The sequence below is a fragment of the Wyeomyia smithii genome, chromosome 2 (assembly GCF_029784165.1).
Source record: "Wyeomyia smithii strain HCP4-BCI-WySm-NY-G18 chromosome 2, ASM2978416v1, whole genome shotgun sequence".
In the NCBI taxonomy this organism is placed as follows: Eukaryota; Metazoa; Arthropoda; class Insecta; order Diptera; family Culicidae; genus Wyeomyia; species Wyeomyia smithii.
The window spans coordinates 63076396-63085103 of record NC_073695.1 but is presented as its reverse complement, the minus strand read 5'-3'; the positions used below and the strand labels follow the sequence as shown (position 1 = coordinate 63085103).

Sequence of the window (8708 nt, the reverse complement as noted above, 5' to 3'; positions counted from 1 at the left end):
ACCAATTGACATTCCGTATGACCTCACACGAAATGTCGATTGGAAGTTATACGAGGAAATGATTTCAAAAGCGGTCGAGTCGATTCAACATCATTCACCACTTGAAGAATACAACCTCCTCGCGGGCTTGATTCTCGACGCCGCGTTGCAAGCCCAAACGAAGAAATATCCCGGCGTAACGATCAAAGAACGGCCTCCCACTCCGTGGTGGGACCAAGAGTGCTCCGATGTCTACACGCAAAGATCCGACGCGTTTAAGGCCTACCAGACGGGAGGTATACCTGGCGACTATTTACGGTATTCGGAGCTTGATACCAAGCTTAAAAGCTTGGCTAAAGCAAAGAAACGTGGATATTGGCGTCGGTTCGTGAACGAGACGTCGAGGGAGACATCGATGAGCACTCTTTGGAACACAGCCCGAAGAATGCGGAATCGCGTAACGGTCAACGAAAGCGAGGAGTCTTCAAGTAGGTGGATATTTGATTTTGCCAGGAAAGTATGTCCGGACTCTGTTCCTGAGCAAAATATTGTTCGCGATGCGTCTCCGGGCCACGACGCGATAGAATCACCTTTTACGATGGCAGAACTTTCAGTTGCCCTCCTGTCCTGTAACAATAACGCGCCTGGATTAGATAGAATCAAATTCAACTTGTTGAAGAATCTACCCGGCAATGCCAAGAGGCGCTTGTTGAACTTGTTCAATAAGTTCCTGGAGCACAACATTGTACCGCAGGATTGGAGGCAAGTGAAGGTGATCGCCATCCAAAAACCAGGGAAACCAGCTTCTAATCACAACTCTTATAGGCCGATTGCAATGCTATCCTGTATCCGGAAATTGATGGAAAAAATGATACTCCGTCGTTTAGACCACTGGGTCGAATCAAATGGTCTACTATCAGAAACTCAATTTGGCTTCCGCCGTGCCAAAGGGACGAATGATTGTCTTGCGTTGCTTTCAACAGATATTCAGCTGGCGTATGCTCGTAAAGAACAAATGGCGTCTGCGTTCTTGGACATTAAGGGGGCTTTTGATTCCGTTTCTATTGACATTCTTTCGGGTAAACTTCACCGACAAGGATTTTCTCCAATTTTGAACAATTTTTTGCACAACTTGTTGTCCGAAAAGCACATGCATTTTACGCATGGCGATTTGGCAACTTTTCGCATTAGCTACATGGGTCTTCCCCAGGGCTCATGTTTAAGCCCCCTTCTTTACAACTTTTATGTAAATGACATCGACGAATGTCTGGCAAATTCATGCACGATAAGACAACTTGCAGACGACAGTGTAATCTCTGTTACAGGAGCCAAAGCTGCCGATTTGCAAGGACCATTGCAAGATACCTTGGACAATTTGTCTGCTTGGGCTTTACAGCTAGGTATCGAATTCTCTCCGGAGAAGACTGAGATAGTAGTTTTTTCTAGGAAGCATGAACCTGCTCAGCTTCAAACACAATTAATGGGTAAAACGATTTCTCAGGTTTTGGTACACAAATATCTTGGTGTCTGGTTCGACTCTAAAGGCACCTGGGGTTGTCACGTGAGGTATCTGATGAAAAAATGTCAACAAAGAGTGAATTTTCTTCGTACAATAACCGGACAATGGTGGGGAGCCCATCCAGGAGACCTTATAAGGCTTTACCAAACAACGATATTGTCTGTTATTGAATACGGGTGTTTCTGCTTCCGCTCCGCAGCAAACACACATTTGATCAAACTGGAGCGAATACAATATCGTTGTTTGCGTATCGCCTTAGGTTGCATGCAGTCGACCCATACGATGAGTTTGGAGGTTTTAGCTGGAGTACTACCATTGAAAAACCGCTTCTGGAGCCTGTCTTCTCGTATTCTAATCAAATGTGAGGTCTTGAACCGTCCCGTGATTGAAAATTTTGAAAGGTTAATCGAACTTAATTCTCAAACCCGTTTTATGACATTGTATTTCAATCACATGTCCCAAAATATTAACCCTTCTTCGAATATTCCAAATCGTGTCGACTTATCAAATACTTCTGATTCTACTGTGTTTTTCGATACATCCATGATAGAAGAAACTCGTGGAATCCCGGATCATTTACGCGTGCAGCAGATCCCTAAAATTTTTTCCAATAAATATCGAAACATCAACTGCGACAATATGTACTACACTGACGGATCACTTCTTGATGGGTCCACTGGCTTCGGTATCTTCAATAACAATTTAACCGTCTCCCATAAGCTCGATAATCCTGCTTCTGTTTACGTCGCAGAATTAGCTGCAATTCAGTACACCCTAGGGATTATCGAAAAAATGCCCACGGACCATTATTTCATCTTTACGGACAGTCTCAGTTCCATTGAGGCTCTCCGATCGATGAAAGATGTTAAGCACTCTCCGTATTTCCTGGGGAAAATACGGGAACATCTGAGTGCTTTATCCGAAAAATCTACTCAGATTACCTTAGCGTGGGTCCCTTCTCACTGCTCGATACCGGGTAATGAGAAAGCGGACTCTTTGGCTAAGGTGGGCGCAACAAACGGTGATATTTATGAAAGACCAATTGCCTTTAATGAATTTTTCGCACTTGTACGTCAGAATACGATCATCAGTTGGCAAAATGCTTGGACCAGAGGGGAATTGGGAAGGTGGTTACATTCCATAATCCCCAAAGTATCGACGAACCCGTGGTTCAAGGGGTTGGATGTAGGTCGGGATTTCATTTGCGTGATGTCCCGGCTTATGTCCAATCACTATAGATTTGACGCGCTCCTCCGTCGTGTTGGGCTCGGGGAAAGTGGTATCTGTGCCTGTGGTGAAGGTTATCACGACATAGAGCATGTGGTTTGGTCATGCCCTGTACACCGTGACGCCAGGTCTAAATTAATAGCTTCCCTGCAGGCCGAGGGTAGACAGCCGGCTGTTCCTGTTCGTGATGTCTTGGCGAGCCGTGACCTATCCTACATGTCCCTTATATACGTTTTCCTGAAATCCATCCACGCCCCAGTCTAGTCCCGTTCCCCTCCGTCTACACCCAACAAAACGACAAGAACACGTTTGAACCTTAAGCACAAAACCAGCAACCAGACCCCGCACAACAGAACCAGGACCCAAGGACTACGAGCCTCTGTCCCAACTCACGACATCGTGGCTCAGCAGAACGAATCCATACATGCCATTCGACGATTATCAGACGACCATTGAACAACAAAACACTGATTGGAAATCCCATGCTAGTTTTAAGTTAGACTTAATTTCAGCTCGTAGTCGGCAGCGAGGATAAAAAATTTGCTTTAGTTTTTAAGTCATCAGATATAATTGGCGCCGTTAAACATTAAATTGTATTTGTGCCGTGTCAAATAAATGTTATGTGAAGAAAAAAAAAAAAAAAAATGAGATTTTAAATAAAGTTTATTAATAAAAGATATCAAACAATCGTTTACAATTTCATTATCAATTCGCATGAAAAATGGATTGAAAAACAAAACTTATTCAAGTTCACTCCAGAAATTCATGTTCGATTTTTGTAGCACATGTTAGCAGAAGAGTAGATTTCAGAATTTTTTAGCCGTCGAACAATCGCGTCAGATCCGCTGACAATTTTTCGTCAAGCCCAAATAATGTGATTCCCTTCTGTAAAACTTTGCTTAAGATCGCTGAATCACCGCTGGTGTCTGATTTTTAGAATACTTCTAAATCACCGATTCCAGCTTTTGCTACATTTCATTAGTAACAGAAGAGTCCAATATTTTTAGTTTGTTGAAGATAAAGCTGAGTGTTTGGAAGGCAGGTTTTAGAGCATTTGAATGCCTACGTAAATATTGTGAAATCGCGGCCACGACCCAAGTTACACTGACTGAGTTTTATTAATTTATTTATTTTTGGTCGCATTGATTTACAGGTTTCAATTTTTTGAAGTAGAATACTTCTCTCAGGAAGTTTAGCTACATAGGGATGTGAAACGAAAATCTAAAACCGAAAAAAGTGAAAAATATGTCCAATTTCAAATGCTAATAAATCGGTTATTATTCGATGGATTTCCTTCGTTCTTTTAAGTTCTTTTAATCTTTTAAGATTCTTCCCAAAAGAAGATAATTGTAATTTTATTATTCACACTGTTGTACCATTGAAAATAGTCAAGCCTTGTCAAAATGAAAAATTTGACGTCTGATTGGTCGTTATATGATTGCTTCCCAAGCACGGTCGACAGAATCATATACCTTGCAATTTAAAACATGCTATTTGGCCTATATAAGAGCCTTTCTTTTAGCCGAAGCCGCTCATAATAGTTCTAGACAGCGACAACAGCAGTCGTCCTCCCTTAGCAGCAGCACTCGCAGTGCAGTGGATACCAGCGATGGCGGAAAGTTGCAGCGGATCTCAGCATCGATAGCGGCTGATGCAGTGAGGCACTTTAGTGAAATGCAGTCTTTGTTGGATAGTGGGCACTAGTAAATGCATTCAATGAAAAGTTGACTCATTTTGACAACACGTGAGCCGTCTAGTTTTGAGTGTTAAATCAGCTTTTTACTGTTTATTTTATCACAAGGAATATTTTATTCACACTGTAAGTGATAACGCAAAGATGTGATCGGCATCTTATCCGATACTAAAATGAACAACAAATTGTCCTTTTCAGGATGAAATAAAAACTTGATTGAAGAGTTAATATTTTCTATTGTTAATTCACATTTTTGAATTTGTAAAAGTTATAAATTTTACTTTATCTCCGTGTCTCAGAACGTACTGAATTATCTTTTTCTTCAGTTATGTGCACGACATCCAATAAAATTTCTCCTCAAAATATAAAAATTGTCAAGCCCAACCATGACAAGCAACTTACTATATTATTGAAAATGGTCAATCCTTGTTGAAGCGCGAAATTCGATTGATCTGATTGGTCAACTAGAAAAAATGACTGACACGCAAGCAGCCGGGTTATCTTTCTTGGAAAAGTATTCTACTTCAACCTTGCGGTCCTGGCTTTGCACACAACTCTCCTGTTATTTTATCAATTTACAGGTTTCAAAATTTTTTGTCAATAAACAGAGAAAAAATCCGCTTAGTAGTAAACTCACTAGAGCAAAATCATTTCAAATCGTCTGGAAATACGAGAAAATTTAATCGACCATTTTTGATTTGAATGAAACTTTGCACACGTATTTGGCTTAGCAAACTGAGCATTTTTCACAGATGGAGAGATTTTTTACACCCATTAGTTACATTCTAAAAGGGCGTATGCCTTTTGGCATAGGTTTTATTCGACGCAAGTAGCCCAGAAACCGTTGGTTGTATAGAAAAACTGTCTGAAAATGAGTTGTAGGGAATTGAAAATGCACCATAAAAAAATATACACTGTACAAAAAAAATTTTTTTTGACCAACAAAAATTAAAAATAAACATAAAATTTCAATTTAAAAATAAAAGAGTTGAATTTTTTTTTCATTTTTTTTTAAAGAAACTTGACGTTAATACGCAACTTTTGAAAAAAAGTCCAGGATGGAGAAATGAAAAATATTTTTTTATGGTAGAATAATTTTTTTATAAAAATTCTAATTTAAACATTTTTCAAAATATTTGTATTCTGATGATTTTAAACGATGCAAAGAGTCATTTTGAATCAAAAAGCTCTTGGTAGTAAACATTCTAAAGGCATCGGTTTTCGAGTTTTTTTGAATTTAAGCTCGAAAAATTATTAATATTTCGGAAAATACACGTTTTTCTTAATTTGTCCATGGTTCTCCAGCAAAAACCATACGTTCATTGGAATGCTTGATCAAAAATATACAATTCATTCTTTGATAACAAAAAGATTGGACAAATAACTCAAGCGCTAAACCTTAGCCTACCTACACGTTCCCCTTTGCCGAATGTTTTCTTAAAAAATATGTTTGTCATGCAACACTATCTACTTGTTTACTTATAATAACTGTTTGTAAAGTACGCAACCAATAACTACTGGGTTACCTATAATATCTGTTTTCGTATATAAATACGATTGATGTGTTAGTAAACGTTTGCATTTTGTGAAGATGAATAAAGTTAAAATGGAATACACCAAGCCCAAATGCTGTAAACCCTTTCCTGATCATCGGTGCTCATCAAGCTTACGCAAATTAAACGAAAACGTTATTGCAAAATTAAAAATATTGAACAGTCAAGCTCAAGTCTTATCAATTTGTGATTCGTGTAATTATTGGAATGATAGTCAAGCCACCATTCATCCCTTCGTTGTTTACTATTCAGAATCTGGAACACTCAAGAATATCAGCTTCATCATAATATTGGAAGTACTCCATCATGATACTCTTTTTTTTAATTGAAATTTAATGTTTATTTTTAATTTGTTTTGGTCAAAAATATATTTTCTTTTGTACAGTGTATATTTTTTTATGGTGCATTTTTAATTCCCTACAACTCATTCTCAAACAGTTTTTCTATACAACCAACGGTTTCTGGGCTACAATGCTTCAAATAAAACCTATGCCAAAAGACATACGCCCTTTTAGAATGTAACGCATGGGTGTAGAAAATCTCTCCACCTGTGAAAAATGCTCAGTTTGCTAAGCCAAATACGTGTGCAAAGTTTCATTCAAATCAAAAATGGTCGATATTCGACCATAGGTCATTTGGCGCGATCTTGCTCACTAGCAAAAGAAGATATTTCTTAATTTTTTGTTTACTGAATAGGACAGCATAGCACGGCAAGCAAATATTTATCGTCATTTCAAGCAAATATTTGCAATGGAAAATTTTTCGAGAAGCCCGGGAACCCCGGAAATCTATATTTCTATTCCCGGGAAATCGTTCCCGGGATTGCAAACCCTAAGCAAAACTTATTTTGCATTGTTTTGATATAATAAATTAGTTTCCTACATACGTAGAAAATTTCTTAATTGATTTTTTTCATTTAAATACCGTACTCGAAAAACTGGCAACTTTCGTTCCCAGATTCTGGAGGCGGACTTCGGACTTCGTAAAAGAGAATTTACCGTGATGTTTCATGTAAAAATAATGTGGGTTTTTTTTTTTCATTTGAAGACTCAAACTAAATATAGAACCCGAACTATACGGCTCATAACTGAATCAAAAAATCAATAAACATACTTTATTAAGCTCAACGAATGCAGACTCTCTTGTCAACGACCATACCGCGTTGAAAGCACCGGTTCTCGTCCGATCACCGAAGTTAAGCAACGTCGGGCATGGTTAGTACTTAGATGGGTGACCGCTTGGGAACGCCATGTGTCGTTGGCATTTCTTTTTGGTGTATTGGTTGAGGGGGGAAGGAGGTCCATGGTCTTTTTACTTTTGATATCTGCACATGTAGACAATGTTACGAAATACCTGTATTACTTGTTTTGTACTATTTAAGGAAATTTCTAATTTTGACAATTTAAAAAGTTTCCACGTGATACTTTTTCAATTATTGTGCAATTTTACAAACAATAAATTCATATTTTGGCTTTCGTTTTAATAATAGGCTACACAAAAATGTCCAATACCGAAAATAATGAAGAAATGAACAATAATTAAAATGGATAATTGTCTGATTATAATCAGTGCACTTCTAATCTGTTCTTGATTACATACAAAAATGCAATTTCAAATTAGCATCCTCATGAAAATTATACCTATCTCAAGCTATTTATTATTAATATCAGAGCTTTGATTTTTTTTAAATTTTTAAAGATCTGTTTTAATCCAATTTACCCTGACACAACCCTTCTAATCACAACAGTTATATTGTAAAAACTGTTGCATACTTCGAACGTAATAATCGGATTCTATTTCAACCCAAACGGGTAACTAAGCGATCGTGAAAAAAATTCACCAGTTTGTTACATTTGACAACAATTACATTCACTATATTACGATGACAGCTAACATAAGTATAGTATTTTATTTGTAAAGTTGAAAATAAAAAAAAATCGAACAATGTTGAAATGTAAAGCAAAGAGTCTGAATAGATCTTAGTAAATGGACAAAAAAATCATAAGCACTCGCCGGCTCTTACTCTTCTATAAATTAGTATTTTTATGAACTTACTTGTTCGATATAAGGGCTATCACGATTATTTGGTGAATATCGAAGATTAAATATAACTTGTAACCGTTGCAAAAATTTTCAATTCTTGTTGAGTAATTTATGGTTTTTATGGTAATCATATTCATGAGATAAACTTTCAATCACCAGCAGTAGCAGCATTGCAATTTTGATTGCACGCGAATAGAAGTCGTGCCCGCTGCAATGATAGACGACGAGAAACTGTTGCATTTACCAGCATGTTTTCATTCAAGACATCAGTTTCTATTACGCTATTAGAAGTTGTTCAAGATAAGGGGTTGTTTCAAACTTTTCGAAAAACCTTTACCTTCGAGACATCAAATTAGTCTAGGTTCATGGAAGCAACCATAAATTGACCTATTGGGACGGGGAGACTCTATCATTTTTTTTGGATATTGATACACAGAATATCACAGTGAATGCTTGGTGTCTATTCATTTCGCCTGTGCTAGGAACGCTCGCATGTGATTGGTTCATTGTTCGCTTAAATTTGTCCTTGACATTTTTTATCGATTTTTACCGCTTTGCAATGAAAAAAATAATGATAACTACCGTATTACAAAATTGTTCAACATTTCATCTATCCACCAACATATTGGTTATTGTTATCCATCATGTGGTTATGCTGTTATTATCGTTTGAAATTTGTCAGTTTCATTTCCAA

At 37.5% G+C, this 8708-nt stretch overlaps 1 non-coding gene across 1 annotated transcript; it reads left to right on the top strand.

Moving 5' to 3' along the window:
* Positions 1-7115: 7115 nt before the first annotated feature.
* Positions 7116-7234, top strand: LOC129726210 (5S ribosomal RNA). Its single transcript, XR_008728265.1, has one exon. It is a non-coding gene; the product is annotated as a 5S ribosomal RNA (ribosomal RNA).
* The last annotated feature ends 1474 nt before the right edge of the window (positions 7235-8708 follow it).